Source organism: Ixodes scapularis, unplaced genomic scaffold (assembly GCF_016920785.2).
Source record: "Ixodes scapularis isolate PalLabHiFi unplaced genomic scaffold, ASM1692078v2 PGA_scaffold0__279_contigs__length_252992795, whole genome shotgun sequence".
Taxonomy (NCBI): Eukaryota; Metazoa; Arthropoda; class Arachnida; order Ixodida; family Ixodidae; genus Ixodes; species Ixodes scapularis.
In genome coordinates, this window is record NW_024609835.1 from 241141409 (window position 1) to 241152775 (window position 11367).

Here is an 11367-nt window from a genome sequence, read left to right on the forward strand (position 1 = left end):
TTAAAAATTCTCTACAAATCAATAATATGCAATCGCCGTTCCCGAATTCATTTGTACAGTGATGGATCTTTTACTCACGAAACTTCCAGCTACGGCTTTGTTATACCATCAATAAATAAAATACTACAGGGGAAGCTAGGCCATGTAACATCATCGACGGCAGCAGTAGTAGTAGCGATTAAAAAAGCAATTCACTTTATTTCTACGAGTGCCCCAAACAATTGGTCCCTTTTTACTGATGGAAGGGCAGCTCTTTAGAGCCTTAAATCTACCAAAAGAAAGAACATGAATGCTCAGCTGGCAGATCCTAAAAAATCACGAAGAGGCTATAAATAATGGTCAAACACTAGTTTTACAGTGGATCCCGAGCCTTTGCGGTATTAGAGGCAACGAAAGTGCTGACTTTGCATCAAGAACGCTCATCATCTCACGTCCCGAGGGATAATTTTATTCTAACGTTCAGACGCTAAAGCTACAACCAACCGTATTACTGCGGCTCTAGTAAACACCCTCTGGGCGAATCCATCATATTATTACAAAATCTTCATAGGATTGACCCCTTTCTTACGTTTCGCCTCCCCGGCGGCTCAAACATCGTACAGAAACCGCTCTTCATCGAATACGACTCAACGAAATATAATCTAAATCTCACCGGTCAGCTGGACTCCTCCATCCGCGAGAGCTGTGACGCCGTAGAAACGCTGGAACAAGTTCTTTGTCACTGCGCCCTCTACGCTGACCAAAGAAAAGAAATGATAAACTCCCTGGTTCTTCACAACGGAGAACCGCTCACGCTCAATCATCTCCTGGGGCCATGGCCATCAACATCACAAGGAGTCAAGCCGACGAGCTCATTGATTCGTTTTCTCCAAGCGACCAAACTTGATAAATCACTATAGGACACGCTCCAAAAGTAACTGACAGACATCCTCAGTGTTTTTGTTTCTTTCTTTGCCTTTTTTGCCTCTTTCTCCCTTTCCCTTGTATGAAGTAGCAATCCTGCAAATTCCCGCGGGATAACCTCTTCATCTTTTCAATAAACATGTTTTCTTTCTCTCTCTCTCCGCACTTCTTATCACACATAGTTCCCCTCATTTGAGGTCTGCCAGCCCTTTTGGGGCCATGCGAAAATGATACACTGCTGAATCAGCGGGAGAATCCCTCAGGCTTGTTGAGGAAAGTTTATAACCTCTGAATGCGACAACTCTAGCCTTCACTGTCGCGGTGTATTCACTGCTTCGAACTTGAAGACCATGGTTATTGTGTTTGCTGTGATCATGGAACATAGGCGGCAACGTCTTTTGCAGGCTTTCCTTTTCAAGATGCGGGCTGATGCAGTCTTCGGCGGCGTGACGTCCACTTCCATCCCGGGGACAGAGCATAGGTTTGGACACCAATTCGGCGACGTGGGCTCAGCAGGAAGCTTCTCAAGCGCTACTTGGACCATACAAGGCTGAATTAAAACTTGTGTTTGGGCTAGTTGGTCCATTACTGAATAAAATGTTAAAAAGCGCGAACAAACGGGGTCAATAAAGAAACACGAACGACAGGACCAAGTGGTTCTAATTTATTCCTGCTTTCTTTGAAGCGCCTGTCCTGTCGTTCGTGTTTCTTTATTGTCCCCGTTTGTTCGCGCTTTTTAGCCTTTTATCCTACAAGGTTCTTCGCCGTTTTGAAGACTTAATCTACGAGGTGCTTCCCGACGAAACTAGACCATCAAGACGCCGCCAACCACGACCCGCAGTAATCCACGTCGTGCGCCTCAAGCCGTATTACGAAGAATAGAAGTTCGAACTCTCGTCAAACTGTGACCTGTGAACTGCGGCTCGCGATTCTGCTGTCCTTTTGTTGTGGATTTGTGTTTTCGGTTTGTGCTTCATCGGGACGATGCACTTTTAAAGGGGAAGGGGGGGGGGGGGGGGATAATGCCGCGCGCAGTGCCGGGAAAGCAACGCTCGGTCACAGACCTCAAGAAAGTTCTTGTTTATTCTTGTTCCGGATGTAACTTCGATCATTTATTTCTGCTTTCTTGTTCTGGAAAGTTCGTGTTCATCAAAATGTTTAGCTGGACTTGTTGGTTCATGACTGGAAATGAGCGCCAAAGGAACGGGGACAGGTGAAGAAGTGTGTTGTCGTCCACTTCTTCACCTGTCCCCGTTCCTTTGGCGCTCATTTCCATGCGTGTTCATTCTCGCCCCAAGCGCGCACGCTCGAGCCTTCTTTGCCGAATCTACGAAATAGTAACGCACTTTAGATAAGAGGCTTCCCGCGACCTTTTCGAGTCAGTCTGGCTCCAGAGTTTGATCCTGCTGTTTCGCCGCCATCGATGCTTGCGACGCTAGCCTTTCTTTCAACTTTGTTTTTGGGTACAAGTTCGCCCCACTAAACGTTTAGTTTGCTTCACTTTTCGTCGCCTCATCTCTTGTCATTCGTGACAGTATGAACCCTTCGGCTGTTGTCGGGGGGGGGGGGGGGGGGTGCGGAAAAGGCTGCCGAATCTGTTGTCCCTCGAATGAGAGCATGGGATTGTTAGTTTCTTGTCTTCTGTAGCATCAGGGTCGGCGTGGGCGCTCGATCAGGCGCAAAACGTCCTCCACGAAGGCGGTGACGCTCTCGTTGGGGCCGTGTCCGGGACAGAATCAGGAATGCGGCTCTCTCTCGTCGATGTTGGCTGATGAACGAGTGCTTCAGTTCGATCTTGCGAACTTCACACGACGTTAAGGAGGATTCGTGGTTTTCAGACCAATGCCTGGCAATTTATTCCGCGAGAAGTATAGGTTCTGCAGGAGCTGGTTGTCTGTCCACCCATTGTGGTGGGTGACACGGTCATATTGTTCAATCCAATCCACGACGTCTTCATACATTTTGCGTGAGAGGGCGTCGGAGTGTAAGGTGCGGCGGGCATGCAAACAATGGTGGGAGCGGACGCGGTTCGCTGCTACAGGTTTGTCATTGTTGGCTTAGTCAGCTTCGGCAAAGCCGGCGTTACGCCTCCAGTGCATGAGTCCCCAATTGACTCTGTGCCTGATTGTGTTTCGGGTGCTGGTCCTGAGCCCGAGGGTTCGGCTAAGCCTAATACAATGGCCGTGTCCACTGCGGATGCAGTTTTTGGTGCATGATGCATCATGCACCAAAAATCATCGCCATGCATCAGGTGCATGGCGATGAGCATGATGGCCATCATGCTCATCGCCATCACACCTGACTGCAAGCACGCTTACTGGATCGGGCTTCACCACGCTGGTTTTAACACCTCTACCATCAACATTTCAAGTAGAAGGACGCCCAAGACGTCATACACGTTTACCAGAACGATTTAAAGACTATGTCATGAATATCTTGGACATGAGCCCATCATCCACATCTCATGAAATCGTGGACATTTGAATCTTTGGACTAATTCTTTTTTTTTCTTGAAACTTTCGGTACAGTGTGAAGTGATTATTTTTTCAAGAAGAAAGGGTGTTTTCCTTCCTTTTTTTGTGAAAGGAGGGAGAGAATAAGTTATGTGGTATTTTCCTCCTTTCTTGTTTCTCTGTTTCTCTTTCTTTGGCAAGGGAGGGAGAGAATATGTAGTATTTGTATATAGTCCATAATATGCCGGCACTGATAAAGAAGCCAATGCCGCGCGTGAAATAAACAGGGCCGGGCACCCGCGCTCGGGGTGTTTGGAACTCAGAGACCATGAGCAGCAGTCGGCGGGTGTCATTCCTCCTTCGAGCTTCAACGGCGGGCCCCTGGCCGCCGCTCGATCAGATATACTACAGTTCTTCCTGGTAGCAGCGACTGGCTCGATTTCAGGTTCTTTGTGGTGTATTTGCGAGGTTCGTTCTTGTGGTACTCGCTCGGGCTTGCGGTTTTTCTGCCGGGCTTGCGATAGAACTTGGTTCACGGCTCGTCGGGGGTTTAAGACGCGGGATAGTCCGCGAACCGACCTGTTATTGGGCAACTAAGCTGAGGAGCCGCCAGGGGGCGCACAGAGTGAAGGGCAATGGGTAAAGTACCCAGCACCTCCACCAGAAGATACGATGACAGCCGAGCATAGCCTGGAACTTTACAGAATAGTAAATATTGATAGAAGATGGGACTGGAACAAGCATCCGTGACAATAAAAAAAAAAAGAAGCAACTGACAGTAGAGAGTCTATCCTGACCACTAAAAAGCTGCATTGCTTTTGTGGCTGTCACACATAGCGGCAAGGGAATATACAAAGGTCGGGGAGGGAGTGTCTGTCGACGTGAGCGGCCGCCTGGTTTCCCAGAATCGTCCCCCAACTTCGGATTCACCAAAGCGTGCGGGAAGTGTTTCTCAGCACCTTGGGGCTCGGTGGTTCCTTTCCCCTCACCTTGCCCGCCCGGGCTCAGTGCGTTAAGGTAGGCTGCCTACATGTTTCCGCCGCTCCGCTGCGGAAACATGTAGGCACCCTAGGCTAAGGCCTCATTAGGGAGTTTTCGTAGATCGTTTTCGCCGTCCCGCAAGGCCCTCCGCAACCCGCCATGAGAGCGGGAACTCCGCAGTCAAGGCTATCGGCGCGCAGGCGCAGTAGCAACTTCTTCGTTGCGGAACGCTTAGCGGAGGGGGCAGCGCGGTCTACGAAAACTCCCTATTCACACAGCCGGCGTTTCTCCCATCCCGTCACCCTCGCGAGGGGTCTTCGCGGCAGGAGAGCGGATTTTCGGCCCGGTTTTCGACGGAAAGCTGTGACGCGCCGGGCGCCGGGCGACGTAGGAAGCTACTCCACGGCACCGGCGTCCCGGCGTCCCGGCGGATGACGGAGTACCGCCCCCATCGAAAACCGACCAATCACAAAATAGAAAAGTTTCGCTGAGCTTAGAAGATTTTTCATCGTTCGGTTGCCAACAGTCAGCCGACGCTTGTTGTGTTGTTTTTGTTGTTCCTTTTTGGCGGGAATTGCTAATAGCAGACGGAAAAATGGCAGCCCTCAATGCCGAGCCTTAATGTCACAAACAGGCTTGTACACGTTACTACAAAAAAAGTAATAGATTACAATTACTATTGCTCTTGACTAAAATGTATCCGAATAGATTACCTGATTACTCGACAGCAAAAGTAATTGGACATTACTCTAAAAAGTAATCGTTACTTTTCCGATTACTTTATTGTGTGAAGACTTGCATCTTTAGCGCTGATAACAATGAACTTCTTCCAACCTATATTTCACATTTTCACAAGTATTGAAGAAGAAAAAACGGGTCCCTCTTCGTGGTTCTTGCACCTTCACAATGCGTGCGGACACATGCATAGATTTCGTTTGAGGGAGTTTAATTATTTGGGCGTTCGCCAGTCGACGGGGGTGGGGGGAGGGGGAGGGGGCGGAGGGGGCTCTAGATCTTGTTAAGCTTGAGCAACGGTTGTCGCTCAAAGTTTGCGTCGCTCATTTTATTATTCACATGTGGATTAACTCGCATGTTATACAAAAGAGCAGCAGTTCCAGGATTTGAAACGGATCATAGTATCCATTAGCGGAAGAGATCGCCCCGATCGCTTCTCAACTCGAAACTTTGCTTGTCACAAAGACCCCGGAGGGGAAATGGGGAAATATTTGAACTGGCTTTGTTATATTTTGCATCCGCTTTAGACATGCTACGGTTCTGGTTCTCCTACGGGCTGCGAGTAGGTACCGTAAGGAGGATTGTCTTTTTTTTTTTTTTTTTTAGTTCTGTGTGTGTGAGCATGAGGGGCTAGTTTGAACTAGAGTGCCTTCATCTGCGCTTCGCATAGAGTGATGCCAACTGCCTATTTCCCTTTCCCACACCCTCTTCCACCGCCATTTTGTTCCTCTCATTGTTTCCCCGTGCGCTGGAAAGTGGCCTTTGTGCCCATCGGTAATCCCATCCGAGTGGGAAATGCTAATCGAGCTCCCTCCGTGGGTTCCACAACGCTGCTCCGAACTTCTGAGATAAGGTGCTTGTTTCCGGGAGGGTTATAAGCCCCACGGATTATCTCCGAGAACGAAAATGGCTGCTGGTTTGTCGGCGAGTGGTATTACAAAGGGTGGCATCATCCTAGCAAAGCGCACATGAAGGCTCCCTAGTTTGAACGAAGGACTTACAAAGCTACATTCTGCTCCCTCGAACTTCGCCCCTAATGGCCTTTGTCTCTTAATGGCCTTTGTCTCCACAGGCTTCCCACTCCCAGTCTCAGCTCGAAAAAAAATGGACATTCCACAGAAGCTGTACATACAAAGGGGTTTACCTCGTTTCCTACAGCTCCGCACAAATCTTTCTTTTTTCCGTTCGAAAAAAGAAGCAAATTTTAATTTTGTCATTTCAGAAAAAAAAGGTGTGTGGAGGGGGGGGGGGGGGGGGGGGGGGGGTCCCGTGAAAAAATAGTAACGGTTAGGAGTAATTTTTATTACTTCAAAAAGTAATCAAATTACTCTCGTGATTACTGCCTAATAAAAGCAATCAACTGATTACAAAATTATTCCAAAAAGTAATTGATTACAAGTAATTTGATTACTTGTAATGCGTACGGTACAAGTCTGGTCACAAATAAGACGGTGTTTTTTTGGTCTCAACATATGTGTCGGCATCGTCATTCGCTAAGCTGCCTCCGTAAGTTTGAATGACTGGCTCTCCAAGGGCTGTGCGGGAAAGTAGACGCACGGGCTTTTTCTAGAGTGTGCTTCGCCGCTAGGGTGTTACGTACTCCGCATGTTCCGTGAATACGTGATGACGCTCTTGGTAGTTTCCAAGTCCATACTTCATCGCGTTTCAATGTGAACACCGGTCATTGATCTTCCTTTTAGTCTGCTCAACCAATGACATAGATCAGTGATTCTCAAATGGGGGTCCGCGAAGGCATTCTAGAGGTCCAGGAATCCCTGCCTCATCAATCAAACCCGACAATAAACGTGATCTTTTTGCAGATCGAGAAAATATTTTCGAATTTTCGGGCAAGTTTTTTTGTGTATATCAATAGAGAAGTCTGCTTCACACTAGCCCTTAGTTATATCCATTGTGTAAAAATGTCAGGTTTTTTTTTTTTACCGCAAAAATAAACTAGGCATCGCGGAACGCTCATTCTCCGCCCAAAGGTAGCGTTAGAGGTCACAACCAGATGCCAAAGTTTCAGCCCGAACTGATACCCTATTCGAAAGTTATAAGGGATTTTCTGAAAATTTCAATGGGAAAATGGAGCCCATTTTTGGCCGTTTTCGGTTTCTGGTGCCATATGTAATCAAAAACTTTGTCGGCCGCCATTTTCCCATTGAAATTTTAAGTTATCACATAACTTTTGAATAAGGTATCGGATCGGGCTGAAACTTTGGTGTCTGTTTGTGAGCTCTAGCGCTACCTTTGGGCGGAGAATGAGCGTTCGGCGATACCTAGTTTATTTTTGCGGTAAAAAAAAACAAAAACAAAAAAACAAAAAGCAGCGTATTTTTTTTTTTTTTTTTTGTGACATTCAGTATATCAATATTGCCGCCAGCGGGGCCGAGCAAGCAACGCTCAGTCAAGGGCTGCTAGAAGAATCGCATCTATTCTTGCTGCGGACGTAACTTTTAGCATTTATTCCTGCTTTCTTGTTCTTGAAAGTGCATGCTCATTCTCGCCCCGAGCGCGCGACTCTCGATCCTTCTTTGCCGAATATCTAGATAGTGACGCAAACTAGATAAGAAACTGGGCGCGACCTTCTTGAATCAGTCTCGCCCCAGCGCTCGATCATGCTGTTTCGCCGACATTGACGCCTGGAACCCTAGCCTTTCTCTCTTTTGTTTTGGGCTCAAGTTCGCTGCATTAAACGTTTAGTTTCTTGAGTTATTCGCCGCCTCGCCATTTGTCAATCGTGACAATATTATATTTAACCTAAACATTTTTTCTCCCCTCACCACGAACGTGGTCCTCCATCATCTCCGCTGATCCACAAGGGGTCCGTACAATATCGATGGATGTGAAATACACTGACATAGGTGAGCAGTATCGTGCTGAAGCAGCCACGTGGTCTCAGTAACAAAAAGGGGTGGGACCGATTGTGCCACTGAGACTACACTTGACCACTCAGGCCCGATACCGCTGACGCTTCACATTGGTTGAGCTGATGAACAGAAGGCTAACGGTCTGTGCTTCGAGAGCCTAAGAGTGCGGTCTGTTGGCTATAGTATTGCTCACCGTTGAAAAATCCGTGCAGAGAATGACGTTCTTCAAACAGTGGAAGCAGTCCTCTTTTTTCGCGTCAGCCTTTCGCTGTTGATCGTGAGGGATTTATCGGTAGAACCGAAGCGCTGCAACATACCATAGCACGCAGGGTAACTCCGCGAGCGCAAATCTAATTTTTCCCTGGGTAACTATTAGCGGCGAGATGTTTTGGTGGCGCCCTCCTATGGTTCCCCCTTGTAACGTCATTACCTTGCGAACAACAAGTTCGATGGTGTTTTTAAATAGCATGGTGGAAGCCTGAAATCATTGCGCTCTCAAAGCAGCACTGCCAACACCGTCGAAATTAAAGTTCTTTCATTCCTCTTATTTCGTCAATAATAAATCCCCTTTCCTACGTCATAGTCAGCGTTCGGCCAATCGTGGAAGGCCGACCACAGCGACGCTTTCGGTCGCGCACGTCGCCAATAGTTAGGGTTGCTCGTTTTCGGGCAAAACCCGATTTTACCCGATTTTTACACCCCGAACATTTTTAGGAGAATCGGGTTAAACCCGATTTCTCCCCGAATTCCAAAACCACATAACCAACCTATTTATTTTTACGCCATACGGGGTTCGCGGTGCACACACGCTAGCTACCCTACCTCGGGACAACAGTGACCTCTAGTTCATTTCGCACGCTGCGTGCAGCACTGTGGACGCTACACGGCTCTCAACCGACCGCCCAACGAGCGCGTCTAACTCACCGTGACATTCTGCGGAGGCCGGCTGAAGAACAGCGACAATAGGCGTTGGGGCTTCGGAGGGACATTTCCGTCCCTCCGCTGTGCATACGGAACCGCCTCGGCACGCCACGTAGCTCCGGCCCTGCTGCACACAGCTTGTAAAATGTACTATCAATCCCCTTCGACCGCTGTTAGGTGTCGACGCCCAGCCCGGTCTCTCGGCTATAGCATGGCCATCTCGCTGGCGGTCTACCGTTCTCACGAACAACGTCCGAGGCAGTCAGTCGGGGTAAGCAGATCTGGAAAACTTAACAAGTTTATTCCATAGCGAAATATCTGATCGAAAACGACCGTTCCTCAAACGATCCGGGTTTTTGTTGACACCTGAGGGAGAGGAGGATTTCCTGAGCAGTGCTTCCCCTGAAGCGATCGACGGCAATCGGAGCAGCGGAGCTCTCCCCCAAGGGGAGCTTAACGTTCGGGAACGGCAAGACGACGATTATCCCCCACACTGGAATTCTCTACTGGGGCAGAAAGCTCATGATACCCTCCAATAAAAAAAAAAAAAAAAAAAAAAAAAAAAAACCCGATTGTATTACGTAGTATATTTGTAAATTTAACCCGAAAATACCCGAATTTCAAAATGTTTTCACAAAGAACCCGATTTGTCCCCGATTATTAGCTTGAAAAAAAGCACCCGATTTTTACCCCCGAATTTAAAAATATATAAAACCCGAAAACGAACAACCCTAACTATAGTCCATGACAGCGAAATTCAGACAACAAAGTGCGCCGTCTGCTTTCTGCGCTTATCGGGAGATTGCGCCACAAGTCAATGGCATCGCTAACTCGGTCGTCTGCGATGGCGCCCAACCTTGATTTGCAAAGTTTTTAGAGCGCGGCTCTTAGGCGCCCGTTTCCGTGTTTCGCTGCGTCGGGGTCGGCGTAACTACGCTAAATCTATCGATAAAATTGCCGTCATGTGACCTCAACACAATTTCAATTCCCCGCTGAATTTAGCGGGGAAATTCAGTTTGTCCGCTAGATGTAGCAAGCAAATTCCGTTTTTCCGCTAGATTTAGCTGCAAGATTGACGTCACGTGACCTCAACACCCATTCAATTCCCCGGGGAATTGAATGGGCTTTGATGTCCCGTGACTTCAATTTTTCCGCTAAATCTAGCGGAAAAACTGAATTCGTTGATAGGTGACGTGACACCAAGTCATGTGACGTCATTTTTCCCGCTAAATTTAGCGGGGAAACTGAATTGCAGGAGGAGGGATAGAGAAGGAGGAGGAGAAGAAGAAGGAGAGGACAGGAGAGTGTAGGGAAGGGGAGGAGGGGCATACCCTCCCTCCTCCTCTCCAAGAGCTGCTCTGTAATTTTGCATCATATGGCGAATTCGCGTGGTTCTTTCTGCGCGCTCTCGAGCGCTCTTTCCAGAGCGCGCGAAATCGGGTTGGTTAAAAGAGAGTGCTGGTGGCCTGATGGGGTGGTTTCATTCCGAGGGCGCCTCTCCCTCTCAGAGCGCTCTCTGGCACTCCGTCTCTAGCCGTCGGAGTGCGGAGCGGCGCAGGCGTCACGTGGTAGCTGGACGGTGATCACGTGGTTTTGTTGACGATGGCCGGCAGGGGTCTGTGGTCGTTTGCGGGGTCCGGCATGACGGTGATTGATGTGCTGTTCTACAAAGCGCTTGTGCTTTTGACGGTGCGAGGATTACAACGGACGGGACGACATTCGTTTGCGACCGTAACAGGAAAAGCCGACGTGTGAACTGTTCCCAGTGCTTTCACAAGATCGTTCATCTCACGGCGGTGAATCCGCTAAGCCTAACCGTCGACGAAACAGCTCGCAGAGCTCGCCGCTATTTTACCGGATTTTGTAGTCGCTTCAAGAAATTTTCGAGGTTTGGTAAAAGTGCGTTCAAAAGTTTGTGTTGTAAAATAAAGAGAGAGCCGAATATAATGCACTGTGATTTGTGTCATATGGCGATGCTTGCACGATATTTCGCCGTGAGAAAAATGCGGTTTATTAAGCATTTTATATTCGCCTGCTCAGTCGTACGCATGACCGCTATTGCAGCGCGTTCCCTGTCGAAAACGCGATGAGTTGACAGCTGTTTCCAAGGGTTGTCGTTCATTCCGTTCTGCAAAAATCAAGTCAAATACTGCTTTCTTTTTTTTTTACATGCCGATGCGTAAAACAATTTACGTCACAACCGTTATTGCATCCCGTTGCGAGTGTAAATTTTGCTCAATCATCCACCGTACGCTTTAAGATCATGTTGTATTTAATGCGTTACCAATGTCAAGAAATATGAATTCCGTGATTGGTTCGAGAATGTCGGAGCGCTCCGAAGCCAGCAGTTGTGATTGGCTGAAAATAATCCCGAGTAGCTCTGGCGGCGAGGAGGGTGCGCCCTGCTGAATCGAGGTCAGAGGAGAGAGACGACCCCCCAATTCACCAATAGATATTTGTAAACATCTTTCATTTTTTGTTCGAATTTTTTTTTGCAGGAAGAA